Below are 18686 nucleotides of genomic sequence, written 5' to 3' on the forward strand. Positions count from 1 at the left end.
AGTCGTCAAGTGCTGGTGGTGGTGGAAGGATTCTTAAGAATTTGGGTGTAAGCAATTGTGAGAATTTTAATGGAAGCTATGGAAACAATAATCAGGGTGCCTATACATTCTCTTCAAAGATTATTTTGTACATAAGGTAGGGGTTATCTGCCCTTTTAGAGACATTTCATTAAGACATTGTTTTTATTGGTGTTTAAAATTGGTGAACTGGAGAAAAGTATGTTGGCTAGTAATACATGTTTGTATTCATACGCACATTTAAAAGTGGCTGTAACTTCAGTGTGGAGATAGTCCTAGAAAGGTAGCTTTCTTCTTCAAAGGTCTGAATAATGAAAAGTCATTCCAGGTTAATGCTTTAGAAATTTGAGTTGTTATGGGTTGATGATCACCATACTGGTGATATATATCCATTAAATGGGGACCCACTTATTCTCAGCATCAGTAATTGCGGGGCTTCTCCTGGTTTTTCATTTTGTGGACACTGGAGACTTTGTAAATGATTAAGATTTCCCTCTTTTAGTTTTCTAAGAAAGACTTGGAAACAAATCGGTGGTCCATTCAGAACAAGTCTGTAAGACTCAGTGCCATTTTGCTTTCATCCATTTCTGGGTCCAGTTTATAACCCCTTTATTTTTCTGTCTACTCCCTCCCTCCCAGTTTCTTACTTAGGTTGCCTTGTGTTATTTTGTGTAATTGTGAAGCAGGTGTAAATCTTTCTTAAGGATAAGGAAGGATATAAATGAATATAGAGGTAAGTAAATAAATGCGATGGTATTTTGTCTCCCACTTGATGAGGCTCAGGGGTCCAGTTTCTCTGGTGCTCACTGGAGTATCTAAGGCTGTCATAAGAAACAAAGCTGCCCACTGCCTGAAGCTGCTTGGGATTGGCTGTGATGCATTTGGGAGCATCTGGATATTTTCTTCCGCACACGTCATAAACACAGCATAAAAGGAGGAAGCTATGGAGACTCTATCTGTGAGAAAAGTTGTAGACTTGCTTTTGGGGCCTGGAGGAAGAGGGGCTTCAGGAGGGACATGGACTTCCAGGATTCAGAAACTCAAGAGAACTCGTCTTAGTTGTTAAAAGATAAACCGAGGCATATTAAAAATTTTAGGAGTGTATTTGAGCAACAATTGATTCAAATCAGGCAACATTCAGTCTAGCAGATAGAAAGGAGTTCTGAGGAGCTGCACAAAGTGAAAGGCTCTTATGGGCAGAAGGGAGCAGGAGCAAGGAAGTTATGCTAGGCAAAAAGCAGGTTGGTTATTGCAAGGTTGCTTTTCTTTAGGGGATAGTAGGGGTCTATTAGGCAGATTACCTACCTAGTGCTGATGAGGTGATTCCTGACTGATGGGTTTAAGATTCCATTTCTGGGAGAGCTGAAACTATAATTAAGTTAAGTCTCAGTTTGGTGACACGGGGCTTAGCATAAGTGACTCCGTTTGGGGCCTATTATTTTTAACATAGTATTTCTCTAATTGCCACTTTGGTAAGAGTAACGTCCCAATTTGACTCATGAAGTGGATATTTTTAGAAAGCTGGTATTTCTGTTTGTGATCACTTCTTAAATAACTTGATCAGGAGATGGCCCATTTTTGCCCTTTTATGTCCTATCTACAAGAGCATTTCAGTAACCAGTACAGTGGAAACCCCCTTTCTTACTTAAAAACATTGGTTCGAAGTCCTAATCACATAGATACTATGACCATCGCATAATCAACCTTGTAGATGAGGAGGCAATCTAAAGATGTCCTTCCAAGGAAGACTTCTTTCTTCCCAATGATTTGACTTTTTGACCTTCTTGTATGCGGTAATGAGGGACACAATTGAAGGCAGGGGGCTACTTTCTTTAGTAACTTACTGTGGGCTGAGAATCTGGGACTTGGGAGTTCTTTGTCCATGGAGTGCTATCTCACTGTACCTGAGCCCTGGGAAGACCAACAGAAATATGCTGTTCAATCTCCAAAGTAAAGTAAACTTTAAAGTATTTTTCATTTATATTTTGCTTTTTTTGAAGGCACTCAAAACACAGTAAAAAGACTACCACATTTTTATGGATAGCATCTTGCTGAAGGAAGTGAATGGCATTTTTAAAAATGTTTGGGAAGTTAAGGCCCAAAGAGAGACACAGAACAATTAGTCAGTGATGAGTCTGGGCTAGAATAGAACTCCTCCATCTGTCATTTGTAGCTCTGAGCGACAGCCCCATTCTAGGATCAGAAGTCCAGTTTAAGGGATATTTATTTTAATAGGGAGAATCTCAACCTTTAGAGACCAGACTTCCCAGCTTACCCAGCAAATATTCAGTCACTTTAGTGCGTATTTGAAGGTCATTAGCTACACAAAGCAAGCCCAGTGCCCAAGGAATGTGTAGAGGAATGTTAATTCTAGGAGCAACCATAACTTGATTTTCTTGATTTCCTTGAGTTTAAAGTCTCAACCACAATATTACATTACCAAGTTATTTGCATTTGAAATATAATACCTGAGGGGTTGCCATTTAATTAAATTACAGTGCTACCTCCAGGCTGCAAAGAACCAGGCTGGCACTCCGTGTAGATGGTGCCCGTGGTACCTTTGTACCCTTCCTGAAAGACAAGGGACTGGGAGAAGGAAACCCCGATGGTCACCAAGTGTGCCAGGGCTAAGGGCACACAGTTGGCTGATTTGCACTTAAAAATGCAGAGTGGAGAGCAGACGGACAAAAGCCCCTGGAGCATGGAGAAGAGCACTGCTTTTCTTCACACCTGGAGGCTCCAGGCTCCAAGTTTTCTAAATGTCCTTAAGGAATAAAAATGGTGAGTGAAAATCCCTTGGCCTTATTACAACCACAGCCCAGCCCAGGCTAAGATTTTTCCCAATGAGAAAGAAACTAGTTCTTTAATCTTCAGAGTCAACATGGCAGGATAATCAGGGTAACAGTTGTACCCTCTTTCCCACCCTCTTGAGAATCCATCGTAGGCGTTTGACAAAAGAGGCCACCAGGAGCCCCCCTGATCAAAGCCCCTGCCTTCCATGCCCCTCAGCCTCCATTCATTGACCAGGGTGGGGGCGGGAGTGACCAAGGAGTCCACATAGAGCTCTAGCCATCACATGTCCTACAGCGTCAGTTCTCAACTAGGGGAGATTTTTTTTTTCCCTTCTAGGGGGCATTTTGCAATGTCTAGGGACATTTTTTATTATTTTGACTGGGGATGTGTTCCTGGCATCTACTGGGTAGAGGCCAAGGATGCTGCTACAGTAAACAGGACAGCCTCCCACAACAAAGAATTATCCAGCTAAAGAGTCAACAGTGCTGAAAAGTTGAGAAACCTTGTTCTAACAGAAGATGAAGTCACAAAAGAGTAGATTCCAGCTCTTGCGTTAGTTGTCAAGATAGAAAATAATCTATAAAATGCACTACCCCAGTGTGTCATTCAGGGTCCATCCTTGAAAGTGGAAACCACTTTGGTATTTAAAAAGGAACAAATTCAATGCTGAAATTCAGCTGTGCACGTGAGGGAGAGACTGGAAAGCAGAGAAAACAGTGAGGCAAGGCAAAGATTAGCAACAGCAGGAAGCTGCTACCACTCCTTGGCCAAAGGACAGAGGGAGGAGGTGGCATTGCTGTCAAAGGATTATTGTAGTTAGAATCACAGCAGCCTGCCTGGTGGCAGCTAGAGGTCCAGAAATGGACCTGGAGGTGCAACCTGAGGAAAAAGGGGGCAAATCATCTGATTCTTCTTTCTTTCCATCATGGGATCTCCCACCAGTACCTCCTATCAGCTGAGCCCCAGCAGGAAGCCTGCCGTCTGGGAGCCTGGGGAACACAGCTGCAGGGAAGAGGGATCAATGAATGATTTCCAGTGCAAATAGGTCCAAACTGCAAATAGCTACACGCAACCTCATAGAACCTTGTGAACTTTCCAGAATACCAGAACCAACAACGGTGTCTTTGACTATCCCAAGAGTTCTACCTTACAGCCCGGACTGTTCCACCGCGGAACATCACCTCTCCCTATGCCTTGGAACTTTAGGCTTAAAATAATTAAAAATGCCCTGAAGAAAGAGAGGGCAGAAAAAAAATGTCTCTTTTTGCTCCAGCCTTAGGAGTAGCAAACTTCGTGTGTTGAGCGGCCTCACGACATAATGGAGAGTTTTGTGTCTCTGTGTAGACAGCAAGGTTTGTTGGAAATCTGTGTCAACGTGCAGAGCACACACTGTTAATTTTATTGTGTCTGCGGCAAACTCTATCCTTCATTGTCAGGCTCCAGCTCATTTTGGTGGCAGTAATCTTGCTTCTTGTTTCACTCAGACGTCTCCCCTCCATGAGTCCTGCCCCTCTCTTAGCTGGAGTCAGGCTGAAAGGAGGAGGTTGTTTGGGAGCTAGAGAACCTGCTGTGCCGGGTTTTATTTTTCCTTACAGTGCAATTTTAAGAATCTAGACAAAGCAAAGGAAATTAACTTATTTATTTTCTATTTGAACTGCCCAACAGGTCCCCAAACTCACAGGGATAAAAGTGGTAGATTTTTAAGTGTCTTCTTTAAGAAAGTTCTACAGATGCTTAATTATTTTTGCCCTACTTTTTGATTATCTGCACAAATGGAGATGTGGAGGGCACAAATCAATAAAATCCCTTGATAATCAAAAAAAATCTCAATGTTGCCATTAGTTTTGACCTCCTCCCCCACCAAACCTTTTATCAGGGCTACTAAAAAGTGCCTCTGCACCCCCTGGGCTCTCAATATATTCAACTTGTTGACAGGCTGACTGATAAAATTGTCTGATTTGAGTTTTATCTCTTTTTCCCTTCTCCTGCCCACTCTCTGGGGGAGGTGCTAATGAGCAGCACAAGAACAAAACCACAGGAAAAAGAGACTGCAGAAAAGCCGGGGTAGCACACAAAATGATTAAATAGCTCCTGGGTCCCTGAAACTTTGTAATGTCAGCTTTGTGAGATTTTTCTTTTCCTTTTTTCCTGAAGTAAATTGAAATAACTCAAATTGGGCCAAGTATATGGGGCCTTCACAGACCCTTGCTTTGAAGCTTTGGCTAGCTTTTATGTGGTATTTGTTTTCTGGGGAAGGATTTTTAATTGTTAATTTTTTCATAAGTGGCATTGACATTACTCCTCATGCTGGGAAAATGCCCAGGCATCGTCTTAAACAAATTTAAGGCAACTGAGAATTGGGATGCTTGTCTTGGTCCCATTAGGGATGACTGTAAACAAGAAAGAACTTGGTGACCAGATTAAATTGTTTTTCTTGTTTTGTTTTGTATTTGCCAAATGTATTTATCCACTATTCAAAATGGACTCACGGATACCATAGAAAGAGACCAGAACACAGCTGGCTGCACACCCATGTTAGTGCACCTTGCACACCCTTCCCTGTATCCCCCATGCTGTAGGAATCTGGCAGAACTGACAACGAGTAAAGCATATGGTGATATGAACACAAGATCTCTTAAAAGTTCCAACTTGCATTATTCTTTAAGATCTGCAGTAACACCCCTGTTTGCGTCTAGTGCTGAAGATGACCACCTGTCTTCCCATTGTGCCAGAATGTGCCCCTAAATGAATGGAGTGGCTGATAAATTGTGCAAAAGTGAAATGAAGTGAAAGGCTGCCATGAGGAGGAAAAATGAGTTGGCATCTGATTTGATCCCTACAGGGGATCCAGCAACCCCTCCCTTTGGGTATTGCTCTCCACAGAGGAATGAAGTTTCTTCTTTCTGAAGGGGAAAAGTGGTGCATTTTCTGATTTTCATCTCAGTGTTTTCTTCAGTCATTTTTATTTCAGTTTGCCAGCTATCCTTTGAAAGCAATTTCATAAACATCAAAGTGGCTATGAAATTCAGTGTTTGTATCTGGCAGGTGGCTTATAAAATCAAACTCAGGAACCACCTGGATTTGAAAAATTGGGATGATGTGTCAAGGTTCAATCAGAGAAGCAGAACCATCTTGAGTGATTAGAATAGGATTCGTTGCAGTGTTTAGACCTTACATAATTGTGGGCGCTGGTAGATTGGTCCAGTAGGCTTTTGCCTTGGCATCCATTATTGGAACTGAAGTTGTCATTGGTCAGTCAGACCAGCAGTTAGGAAGAAAAGCTTGAAATGGACAAGAGAGAGGATGAACTAGAAACTCATGAGGGTAAATGAATTCATGAACGCAAACTGGAATCCCCGTCTATCTCTGACTACTTCCAATCTCAGGGCCATAGATGACTGTGTTCCAAACCAGGATATTTTTGAGAGAGAAAGAGAGAGCTATATTTGGTATACTTATTTATTTATCAATCAAAAATTGTTTTATTGTAACTGTCTGATTCCACTTATATGAGGTACCTAGAAGACTCATGTTCATACAGACAGAAAGTAGAGTAGCAGTTGCCAGGGGCTATGAGGAGGGGAGAATGAAAATTTATTGGTTTAGTGGGTACAGAGTTTCAGTTTTGAGAGAAGGAAAAAGTTTTGTGGATAGATCGTGGTGATAGTTGCACAACTATGTGACTGTACTTAATGCCACTGAAGTATACACTTAAAAATGGTTAAAGTGGTAAATTACATGTTATATATATTTTACCACAATTTAAAAAAATAAATAACTTAAAAATATATTTTAAAAAAAGATATTTTATTGTATTGGTGGACCTATAAATGGTTCTATTTAAAAATTATTTTTTAAAATATAATTCTTCTTAAAAAATTAAAATACGTATCAGTGCACATTATAGCAAAATGAAACAACTTTTTATATAATTATATGAACACTAAAAAATAGTGTAAACAGAATAATTATTCTTAGTATAAATTCACATACTGTTGTAAGTTTCTTAGCCATGTTTCTAATAATTATCACTAGTATTCTTAAGAATGTAGTTTTTTCAATGTTATTATTATTTTTAACTTTTTCATAAAATTGCCTGCAACTTTCAAAGTTGCATTTTTTTTGTTTGAAACAACTGACACATTTAATCTACTAATCTTCGTAAGCAACGATACTTTTAAGTAGAATATTACTCCATCCACAAATGCTAGATAGATAAGCTCAGAGAAAAATTCCACTACATGCAATATAGCCTCAATTCTTTTTTTGTTTTTCATATTGAAGTGTGTAAATATTTCAGCCACAGTATTTTCACAGGTACTATCTTATTGCTTTAATTCAGGGAAACTTTTTGTGATAAAAAAATTTGTGACATCAAATTATCTATCTCTTTCTAATTCTTTTGAATGTTTTGCCAAATTAAGATGCTTCAAATCATAGCCTTTTTCAGTTTCAGTTTATCCCAGTAAAAATATGAATTTGTAAAATTTTTAAAAAAGAGATCTGTCAAGAGATTCTTTGTGTAATTTGAGATATTCTAAAGCTTATTTATAGAATTTCAAAATAAAATCTTGTACATCATTTGTGCTCTCATCATTTAATATGTTTAAATTTCCTTCTTGCCTTTTTGGGGATAAATTTCAGTGTATTCTTATATACAAATTTTGTTTCCAATAATTGCCATTCACTGAATTCTGCAGGCTGTAGTGTTTTGGTTTGCATTTATTGAACCCTTGACTAAAGCTTTCTAACTGATTTTTAACAAAACGCAGACAAAATTGAGTCCTCATTTATTTACAAAATTAAAATCATTGTAAAACACTTAGGTTAATTTATAAAGTAGTTCTTCAAAGTTTCAAGTTTAAAACCCAACTGATGAAAAATTTTAATGATAAGCAGCAAAGAAAGAAAAATCATGCAATCATGGGAAATTCTTTTTAAAAAATTTTATATCAGCTTCGTTGTAAAATCTTTGTACCTGAATTAATTTAACTTTGAGTATATAAAAAAGTAAAATTTACGTCTATTTCAACTGAAATCTAAAGTGAATGAAATTAACTAAGAAAAAGATTCATTTGATCTAAATGAAAAGTCATGGTTGATAGAGTGTCATTCAATCGAATCTTCTGCAACTTTTCATGTTAAGTCATCATTTTCTGGTACAGCCTTCTTAGAATAACTACTAACTTTTTAAGTGGAACACAGTATTTCTTCAGCAGATTATGTTTTTTGCTTTTCCCGTGGTCAGTGATATCACTGGGATCCCTCCATGGTGGATGGTAAACATCCACACAAATTTTGTGCAAGTTATAAATGCTCATTGACTTTTTTAAGAAGCAGAAATTCAGAATTAAAATTTTTTTAAACATATGTTTTTGTGGTTTTGAGCTCATTGCTGGCTAAGGAGTTTATTGCAAAATAAGAGAGCATTATTGAATATTAAAATCAATAAATAGTTGTAGGTTCTCACCATACAGTAAAGGACAAAACCCAATAGTAAGAGCACACACATTACTCTCTCTATGATCCGCTACAGGACTGCTATAGTTTTCTACTTTTCCTGCTGACCTTACCACCTTTGTGCATCTTATAGGCACGGACCATGGCAAACAAGAAGCCAGCAGAAGTACTAGTGACAAATAGTTCTCTCACCACCACTATAAACCAGAAGAGTTAGATCTCCCTATATGCTTATTTTATCAGCAAGTACCCTGCAAGCTGTCCTTGAAAGAGAGGTACACATTGCCCCTGGAAAGGGTCTAGGAAAGAGATATGGGGTAACAGTAGTCATCTTTTGGATTTAACCATGTGCTAACGTGAGAATTCTGTTACTACACGTGCATCTCCTCCACAAGTGAGCAATACCATGGCAGAAGCTGGAAGTACAAAGTGCAGGTCTCCTAGCTCCATCCTGGGTTACTTTTTTAATGCAACTGTGACTAGTAATAGTTCATTAATAAGAGAAAAATCCAAGACAAACGCTAAAACAAGTGAGACACCAGGACGACGGGAGTAACCTGGGATTGTCCTTGGCCAATCAGGACATGTAGTTACCCTACTCAAAGGCAACATTTTTAAAAATTTGTTTGTATGTTTATTTCATTGCTAATTTAAAGAACTTGAAGTAGATTTTTCTCAACTCTGAGTTCTCTTTGTTGGCAAGCTGATCATCCCAAGGAACCATTAGGCCTTGGTTAAACCTTCAGAAGGTAGCATTCTTTGCAGCCTTCTTTTCTCAATAACAAAGCCTGGGTGTTAATGAGTAATGAGTAAAGGTGGAAATTCTGCATCGGGCTTCCTTGCCGTTCTTAGGAGAGTTGATCCCATTTGGTTTGATGTGATCAAATTTGAGATTATTCTGCATATTACTTAGTCTAGAAAGCTGTTCATATGCTTTACACTGACCTAATTGGTAGAAATGGTTCTTAAATGGAAATAGTTTCAATCAGAATTAGAATAATTTCTAAAATTATAGTGTTTGCTGCAAATAACAACATATCAAATTCTGGAAACTCTTACTAGGGTTCACATCTTTTAACAAATCAGCAGACACTTGAAACAGAAAAATGACTTTATTCTGCTAATCTATTTTATAAATTATTATCCATTCGGCATATGCCTAGTTCTCTATAGTGCATCATTCCAAAAATGTGTGTCTTTAACCCTTTAGTCCTCCAATGAAGATGGCTCTTCTCTTGCAACTTAAATCTAAATGATTCCTGCTTACAGGAATATGTTTTGGGTTAAAAAAAATCTTGTTTGGCTTTATTTTGAACATAATGCCCCATTTGCATTTTCTTATTGTAGCCTGTCACTCGTCACTTCAGAAACTTTCCTTGAAGAGTTTGTAGTAGCTTTTCTCTCTGAACACCGTTGGTTTCTGTGTATGAGCTGCTTGTACAGTGCAATGATTGCTTAAAAACACTATAGTTACTTTAAAAAGATGACTTTGTGTGTTTTTTGTTCCCATGACAATAACACTTTGCAGGTGATTATTAAATTAGAGATTTTCTTTGTTTTTCTAACAAAAAAAAACCCTTTTTATGTCAGCGCCAATTATGAGTGGTAATTTTTCACATTTTACAAAAGATTTTTCTGTCCTACCTCCACGCCCCTCCCCTAGATAAAGAAGGGCTTTGACATTCTATGACAGGAAGGGTTTTTTGCATACACAGTGCTTTTGACTTTTCTTTTAAAAAAATCTGTTGACTCTATTGAAATGTGACAGGACAATATTTAACCTGAATAGAGGCATGTTGACTCCTCTTATTAAAACTGACAGTTAAGGACGTTTCTCTCTTTATTCCTTCTGATACACGCAGACAAGTCTTCACTGCTAACTAGTATACAAAATCAAAAACAAAAAAATACAGAGCAAAGAGATGACTACCTTATAAACAATATATGAATGACAATCGCAAGTTTAATCTAGCAAAGAAACCTTTTTTTATCCTTTAAGAAAATTAAAGCCCTTTCAAATTAACTTGATATATGAAGACAGACTGACATCATTAATTTTCAAGTATTCACTCTTCTTCCTTCCCTAGCTGCCTTTCCTCTGAAAGATGTGGAATGTTCCACCAAGCCCTGGACAGGACCACAGCGACACCTATGGAAAGAGTCTGGGGCCTTGTGTGACTCTTGTGTAGAGCCTAAAGCTCTGTGTCTTGTTTCTTGGAATTCCTTAGCCTATTTTGCTCTCATGGAGCAAAGATGGTGGCCATGGAGGCTGTCCCTGAGCTACATATTAACTGATGCTTGGTTTCTGTGTTTAAAAAAAAATGGCTGGTTGGGGGCCGGCTCCGTGGCCCAGTGGTTAAGTTCATGCTCTCGGCTTCACTTCGGCCGCCCAGGGTTTCGCCGGTTTGGATCCTGGGTGCGGACATTACACCGCTCATCAGGCCATGCTGAGGTGGCGTCCCACATAGCACAACCAGAGGCACTCACAACTAGAATATACAACTACGTACTGGGGGGCTTTAGGGAGAAGAATTAAAAAAAAATGGCTGGAAATGTCAAGGTTTTGATGTCTTTCCATCTTGTTGGTCCAATAAAGAGCCTCATTATTTGCATGAAAGAGGCTTAAGTTTCTTTGAGTTGTGCATGGAGTGGGCCTCTTGGGGAGAGTGCAGTTGGGAACCTGATGCCCACTCTCAGGGATAGGCGGGCACCATATGGAATTTGGAGACTTGCCAAGACTCTGGGTACTTGTGTACTCTCCTCAGATTCCAAGAGTCAAATCTCTTAAAAGGAACTGTTGGCTTCCTTATGTATAATGCACTGGATATTTATGTAATATAAATAAACTGTCCGCTGAGATTCACAATTTCTTTTTGTAAACGAGAGTATTATACAAGGATTAATGATGGAGTAATTTTTGTCATAATGGAATTTGAGCAGTAATAAAATCATGAAGGGAACTGTTTGCTATAGTGCAGACAAAGTTACATCTTATTCTCATTTCCATGCTGAGCATTCTCTCCTCTGCATTTATCACCGAATAAGGATCGTTTAAGTGATCATCAAGTTTTTCAACATTTTTGTTGTAGAGTCAGACAAATAGCAATTTGTTCCATGGCAGTCTTCTATATCAATCAAGCAGAAGAATCAGTCTTCTGTGCATTAAGACTGACCTGTCCAGTTTCTCTCTAGAAATTACACTATTTATGTTTCTCAGGTTATCTTGAAAGGGGCCAGGTGAGACACTTGGTCAAGGCAGCCTATAGACTATACCATGGAAGCAATTCTAGATTACTTCTCTCTTGAGAAGAGGTACCCAACAGCGTTTATGGTAAAGGAGACCCCTCTCAGGTCTTCAGGTCTAAAGATGTCAGAAAACATTAAAAATTGATGTGTAAAGTTCAGTTTCTATCCTTTGTGTGTGTCAAGATTGTGAGAAAGGCTGCCAAGTCTATTATGGTGTCTTACTTAGTGTTCCCCCCACAAACAAACCTAAGGTCAAGGATTTGATGCAAGTGGTTTGTCTGGGGAATGGTCCCAGGTGTGCTGGAGGGGAGAGGAGGAAGAGAAGGCAGCCCTTGAGGGATGTAATTAAGTAGGTTAGTTGTGTGGACAAGTGGAGCTTCTTCCTGTTGGGGGTCCTATCAGATGCTATGTAGACCATCTTTCAGAATGGGACTATTGAGGGACAAGAAAGCTATTTTTCTGTAGCTTTTATCCCTTATTGGTTGAGGGTCATTCCTGGGCATTAATTTCTTAGCACTTCAGGCCCCTCTTTTGCCCTTGTTGAGCACACTGCCTTGGCTAAAGAGAACAAGAAGGCAACGTGTATGGGAACTTTCTGCTGGTTACCTCTGGAATGGCCTGAGGGATATGGAGAAGGCACCAGTAACTTCTGGTACACATGGTTTACATGATTTAGAAGGGGTGATTATTAGTTCTTCTTAGTGTTAAGATGAAGTATGTATGTGTGTGAGAGGATGGGTATTACCACTGCGACTCTCAGGCACAGGTGCAGGGCTCATTTTAGACACAGAGGGAAAACTGGCACAAGGAGGAAGGAGCTACAGATTCTCAAGCCCTCTGCTTGGCTATTTGAGCTCTAACTGAATGTAAAAGGCAAAGAGAAGAGACTCATTAATTGAACAATCTGGCTGCCAATAAATCACAAGGGTTAGCATGTACGAGAGTGAGTTGTGGGCCACGACAAGTTATGTTTTCTCTTTATTTCAGCTACCATCAGCTCTCAAAGAGTGCTGTCTTGTAGAACTTGTAGCTAGTTATGTATAGCTATTGAGATGTGGCTAGTCTGACTGTATTAGTTTGCTACAGCGGCCATAACAAAGTAGCAGAGACTGGGCAGCTTAAACAACAGAAATGTATTTCCTCACAGTTCCGAAGGCTAGAAGTCTGAGGTCAGGTGTTGGCAGGGTTGATTTCATTCAGAAGCCTCTCTCCTTGGCTTGCAAATAGCTGCCTTTTTGCTGTGTGTCTTCATATGGTCTTTCTTCCATGTGCATGCATTCCTGGTGCATCTCTGTGTGTCTAAATTTCCTCTTCCTATAAGGATATCACTTAGATTGGGTTAAGGCCTACCCTAAAGACCTCATTTTAATCTAATTACTCTTTAAAGACCTTATCTGCAAAGATAGTCACTTTCTAATATGTTGGGGAATGGGACTTCAACATATGAATTTTGGCAGGGAGGGACACACAATTCAGTCCATAACAGTGACTGAGGAGCTATAATTTCTAACTTATCTAATTTTAATTAATTTAAATTTGAATAGCCATATGCGGCTAGTGACTAATATTAGACAGTGCAAATCTAGAAGATTTACTTGTTAGCTTTTCTCCTATGAATCCAGAAAAGTCTACAGCAATGGGATTCCTCCTCTACCACCGAGGGGATGGTTCACCTGGAACACCAGTCAAGGAGTTGTGTCTTGGGGATTCCCCACATTAGGAAAAGCCAAGACTCTTTCATAAACAGTGGAAACCGAGGCTGGAAGAGACAGGAAAGCAGATTCCAAGGTTGAAGATCAAGAGGAGAACCGCTAACCAGAGTCAGGGGCAGAAACCTAGAAGCTGAACAGGAGCAGAAGAAAATTTGGAATAAAGTACAAAGGGTCCTGGACACTTGCTACAACTTTGATTATAACTGGTTTCATCTTATTCTTGAGCTGCTACAAGTCTTGACAACACTCTCTAGGTTAGATTCATTCTGTTTAGGATAAATATTGAGTTAATGTAAGATTTAAACACCTTTTCATGGGAGGTTTCTCTCCTTTTAAGCTATTTAATCCCACCAGAATTCTTGTCCCAGTAGCCTCTGGGTTCAGGGGAAGAATATGTCTTCTCAATGGCAGCCAACAGGAAAAGGTCCTCAGTACACAGGCTATCCTTGGGTCTCTTCTATGGCATGGGTGCTTTGGGGAAGCCCCTGACATTCACTGCTGGTTCCCACTTACGTTCAATTGGATCTAGCTGGTCTTTCCGGGTTCTGTGTTGACCTGGCCATTGCCTATGATCCCCTCCATGTGTGATGTCTTCTGGTCTACAGACCACCAGTTCCACATCCACACCTTTGGAGGCATCTGGTCCCCCTCGATTGCCTATATTCTGACACAGGCTCTGAGAACTAGGTTGCTGTCTCTAGACCACTGGTTCCCAACAGGGAGTGATTTTCCCTCCTTCTTAGGGGACATTGACAATGTCTGTAGATGTTTTTGGTTGTCCCAAAATGGTTGGCAGGTGGTAGCTACTGGCATCTAGTGGGTAGAGGCCAAGGATGCTGTTAAACAACTTACAATGCATAGAACAACGACTGCAACAAAGAACTGTCCAGCCCAAAATATTGCTGAGGTTGAAAACCTCCTTCTAAACACCTCTTTCAATCATTTCCAAACAATCCTTTGGCAATTAAACGTTCTCTTGGTGCCATGCTTAAAGTAAGAACTACTTTAGGAGACTTGCCATCTACCTGACACTTACCCTTGGAAACAAAGAGCTTCACCATATTGGAAGAAACATCATATTGTGTGAGGATTCCTATCACCCCTTGCTCCCAGTCTTTCTCTGGAGTTTTGATCCTCAAGGAGACTTGAATCTAATCTGTTTCGCTTTCTGTTTATCATATCCCACATGTTACTCTGCTCCATGGCTAATTGATTTGGGTGTCTCAGGCTTAGCTCCATCAAGAGAAGCTTTTACCTGTCTACCCTTCCCTTGAAACAGTGAAACCCATTTATTTAATGGATAGTGAGAGGAATCCACTTAAGGGAAATAATTAAATGGTTTAATATTTTCAAAATATCACCCCCATTATGCTATGGCTAATGGGGTTACTATAGAGCTGTTGGTGAGCATACAGTGCAAAGACGTGTCAGGTGCATGGAAGTACTGTGTCTGCGTGGATGTCCTATTCCATAAGGTGAATCACTCATGGTTTAAAGGGGGAGCTCCGGTTTCATTCTCAGCACCACTGCCCCTCCCTGCTTCCAAGGATCTTAAATCATGTCCTTAACCTTGTTCCTAATTGCTGCTGCTTTGAGAGGATTAGAGTGGGGAGTAAAGGCAGAAACTTAGGGAGCTCCAAATCTTCTCCATTCCCTTCTCCTACCCCTGACCCTAAGCAGTCTATACTCCCCCCCATTCCCTGAGGCCTTACTCCCAGCCCCAACCCAAACATGCACAAAGAGACAGCAACAATGAGAAACAATGCTGATGAGAGGAAGACCCTTGCCTCCCTGGGGGTCTTTATTGCCACCTTGGCCTCTGTCCCACTGAGGAGTAGTCAGCTCCAAACCCAGCACCTTCTGGGCCATCCTGAGGGCTTTCCCTTTGGCCACGTGGCACAGGCAAGCGACTGGCCTGCAGATCTGAGAACCCGTCTGCTTGCTGTTGCCTGGAGGAGACAGAACCCTTTGTGTCCAGGGTTTGGCAAAACATGGAGCATTTGAAATCAGGCTGGGCCCAGAAACTCAGGTCTAGTTTTCTTTTTATATATAAAAGATTTTTAAAAAATCTTTAAATTTGTTCTTCAAGAAGAAATAAACCTTTATTAGACCGTACGTATTGCTGTAAATTTGATTGACCAGATGTTTGTCAGATTTAATACACGCTGTTTAAAAAGTTACTTTCTACATCTTGACTGAGGCCCTTTCTGGTGAGGAAGGAGGCAGTTTATAGGAAACAATGAAATCATTTTTTACACTTTACAGATGCTCTAATCCCATTACAGACTGAGGTGTTTAAAATTCTCGGTGTTTTCTTGGTTTATTTTTATGGTATAAGTGATTCTGAAGGAGAAAGCCAAGGCAAGAAAATATTTAAATGAGGCATCCCCCAAGCGGGGGTGGGGGTGGAGGGACGGATACAAGGAGTGGTTGAGGGGTGTTCTTTGTATTCGATTTGCTTTCCAGCCCTGGCTACTGGCTACAGCTGAAAGGCTACTGCTAGAACTTTGATCAGTGATGTCAAGCTCTTGAACCAAAATTCTGGAAGTTGCTAATCAAAGGAATTGGGGCTAGTTTCTCTCCAAACTGAACTTGGCTTCCATAATCCCCTAAAGTTCTCTCCTGAGAACAGGCCATTAGTGTGTTTCCTAAAAGGGTGGCAGACTCAAATGCCCACAAGGACCAGGCAGTCAGCAAAATTGACCAAAGTCAGCCAGACAGCCCACTGTGGCAAACTAGAGAACTCAAGCCCCATCAAAGGAACAGTGGGTCCTCAAATACAGCACCTTGTTGCTCCATGGGGATGTAAGCCCAGTAAAAGGATATTTATGAGAAATTTCCCAGTTGTTTACAAGCAAAATTCCTCTATGGGGTATATTCTGCCTGAGGACCACAGATTTGCAAATCTTGTTCTAGCAAAATGTGTGTAAATAGAAGTGCACCATTTATAGGTGAGTAGTCCTCAAATTTGAATTTACCAGGATTAGTAAAATTAGTTTTAAACTTTTGAAACTGACACAGGAGTTGTCAGCCTTTTATTTTGTTATGTAAGGATATTACACAGACACGGTTATTATTTACTCTCACCAATAAGTTTCATAAAAGAAAGTATATTTAAATAATCCCATCTTCCACCCCCCACTTCCCAAAAAGGAGTATGAAGGAGACCATCTCAAACTTAAAGGCAGCCTTTGAGATGAATCACTTTATTTTTATGGAAAAATCTTCAAATTATTCATTTGCTTTTAATTTTCTAGTGAACACTTCATCACAGACCAATGATGATCTACAGACCATTGCCAAAGCTGTCCCACCTATCAGTACTGGTGTAGCTTGCTTTCTTCCTTGCCCTTCTTGCTGTCTATGGCTTCTGACCCTTAGAAGCACAGCTCATTAGAGTTGGAAGAACCTTAAAAATCATTTAATTCAGTCAGTTGATCCTACATTTGAAAAAGTTGTTTCATGGGTTATGGCTCATTGACTTAATAACTGAATCTATAATTATTTAAGTCACATATGGAAGAAATATGTATTTTTTTAAATTACAAAAATAATGCAAGCAAAAAGAAGAAAACAAAGATGACCCCAGTTCTACTTCTATGAGATGCCACATTTTGGTGTATACCCTTCTCATCTTTTTCTAATTGTATATTTGTTTGGGATCCTACTGTTTGCTGTTTCTGTGTTTTTACTTCAACAATATATTGTGAACATTTTTCTTTACTCAGTGACCTTCAACAACACCTTTTGATGGCTGAATAACATATTTTGTGGCACGGTTTAATGTTTGTGGTTATATATTCATATTATTTCTCATTTAGAATTTTCCAAAGAGCAGTAAAGTGAATATCATTGTAGCTGTAGAGTCCACCTTCTAAATATCTTATTTTGCTTATTCTTTTTTTTTATACTTTCCTAGGTCTCTAGTAAAATCCTTATATATAAACACAAGTTTAGTTCATCTATATTCCCAACCTTGACCATTTGTGAACTATTTGGGGAATTAATAGTGAAAGATAAGTTCTGGGGCCAGTTGGAGCTGTTTTTTATAGTGTGTGTTATTAGATTATCAGTCTGAAGCAATATTGAGCCACTCTGGTAAAACAGATGACTAGTGCTGGTCCCATCAATGGAAGAGAGAACATTTGCACCATGTCATCTGGCCTCAGCATTTAGCTTTAAGACCACACGTGTGTCAGGAAGCCATGTGAGTATTGATGAGTTCAATACTGAGACAAGTTGGAAATGCAAGGACCATATGATTCAACCATTCTTCTTGAGAAGACATGGGAAATGCCTAGCTCTTTTAATATCTGGTTGCATCTTCCCATATTATTTAAATGGATTTCTAAAAATTATAAAATGTACCCTTTCCAGAGAGATTTAGAATCTCTTTGTGTTAGATCCAGTTTGCACAGAAATGTTGTAAATCTTCCTTGTGAGCCCTTCTTACCCAGGTTATTGGAGGCAATTTCATTAAATGTGTCATGGTTTATATCCCCGTTCAGAATCTTCTTACCATATGGCTCAGCTTTACAGTTTAGTTCTTCCTTAGAAAAAAATAAGTTTTTCTTAAGATTTGGGCATATTTAATTTTCATGCAGTTGTATTTCATGAAGTACACTGCCTACTGTACTTTGAACTATCTTCTCTGAATGAGAGATGAAAGAAAAGAAGTTCTGCATTTGGAAGAAGTTTAATTTTGCTGCCTAAGAATCATAACCAAGTGTGAGAGGATTTCTTGGTTTAGAAAGTCAAGGTTAATCGGGGGAAAATAGTGTTGGTGTCCCATTTGGCTCGAAATTGAATTCTGATGGTTGGAATCTGCTTAATTCACTCTACATTTTTCATAAGTCCAACTGAGCAATACTCCAAGGCACTGTCAACCAGTTGACTATGACATCATCCTCCTAGGTGTCTTTGAATCGTTATTTCTGAGCAATGTGAATACTTGTTTATCGTCTGTTGCTAAATTAGCATGTAAGTTCTATGAGGGCATGGACCTTGTTCTTTTGTTAACAGCTAGAGGCTCAGTACCTACTTGAGCCCTAAATGTATGGGAAGTGCCTAATAGCTACTGAGAGAGTGAATGAATGAATGAACCATCAAAACTGGTTAATTTACTAGTGACATTATTCACACCAGCTAACAATAATTTCCCTTGGTCATGCACAGTTTTCAGAATCAAGATATTCTCATAGAGACTGGGTCTGCAGCAGGAGAACCAAAGAACATCTCCTAGCATTCATCTTCAGGACCACTGAAGAAATAAAGCCCTAGAAGGAACAATGGGAACACCTTGCCCAGGTTTGGCTTGAAAGAGAACTATTTTCTGGAAGAAAACACAAGATTACCTGTAACTATTTCTGCTTTGGGGACACCTGCTCTGTGCCAAGGTACCCAGATACACCTATGCAAGCAACCTTGATATTAGATTAACCCATTGTCTTTATGATT

At 39.5% G+C, this 18686-nt stretch overlaps 1 protein-coding gene across 1 annotated transcript in view; it reads left to right on the top strand.

Moving 5' to 3' along the window:
- ZFHX3 (zinc finger homeobox 3) overlaps positions 1-18686 on the top strand; it is a 1295343-nt gene that overhangs the window by 471561 nt on the left and 805096 nt on the right. The window contains exon 7 of the mRNA XM_023637235.2: positions 18405-18625. The gene's annotated coding sequence lies outside the window, so the exon portion shown is untranslated. The remainder of the gene's footprint in view (positions 1-18404; positions 18626-18686) is intronic.

The sequence above is a fragment of the Equus caballus genome, chromosome 3 (assembly GCF_041296265.1).
Source record: "Equus caballus isolate H_3958 breed thoroughbred chromosome 3, TB-T2T, whole genome shotgun sequence".
Lineage (NCBI taxonomy): Eukaryota > Metazoa > Chordata > Mammalia > Perissodactyla > Equidae > Equus > Equus caballus.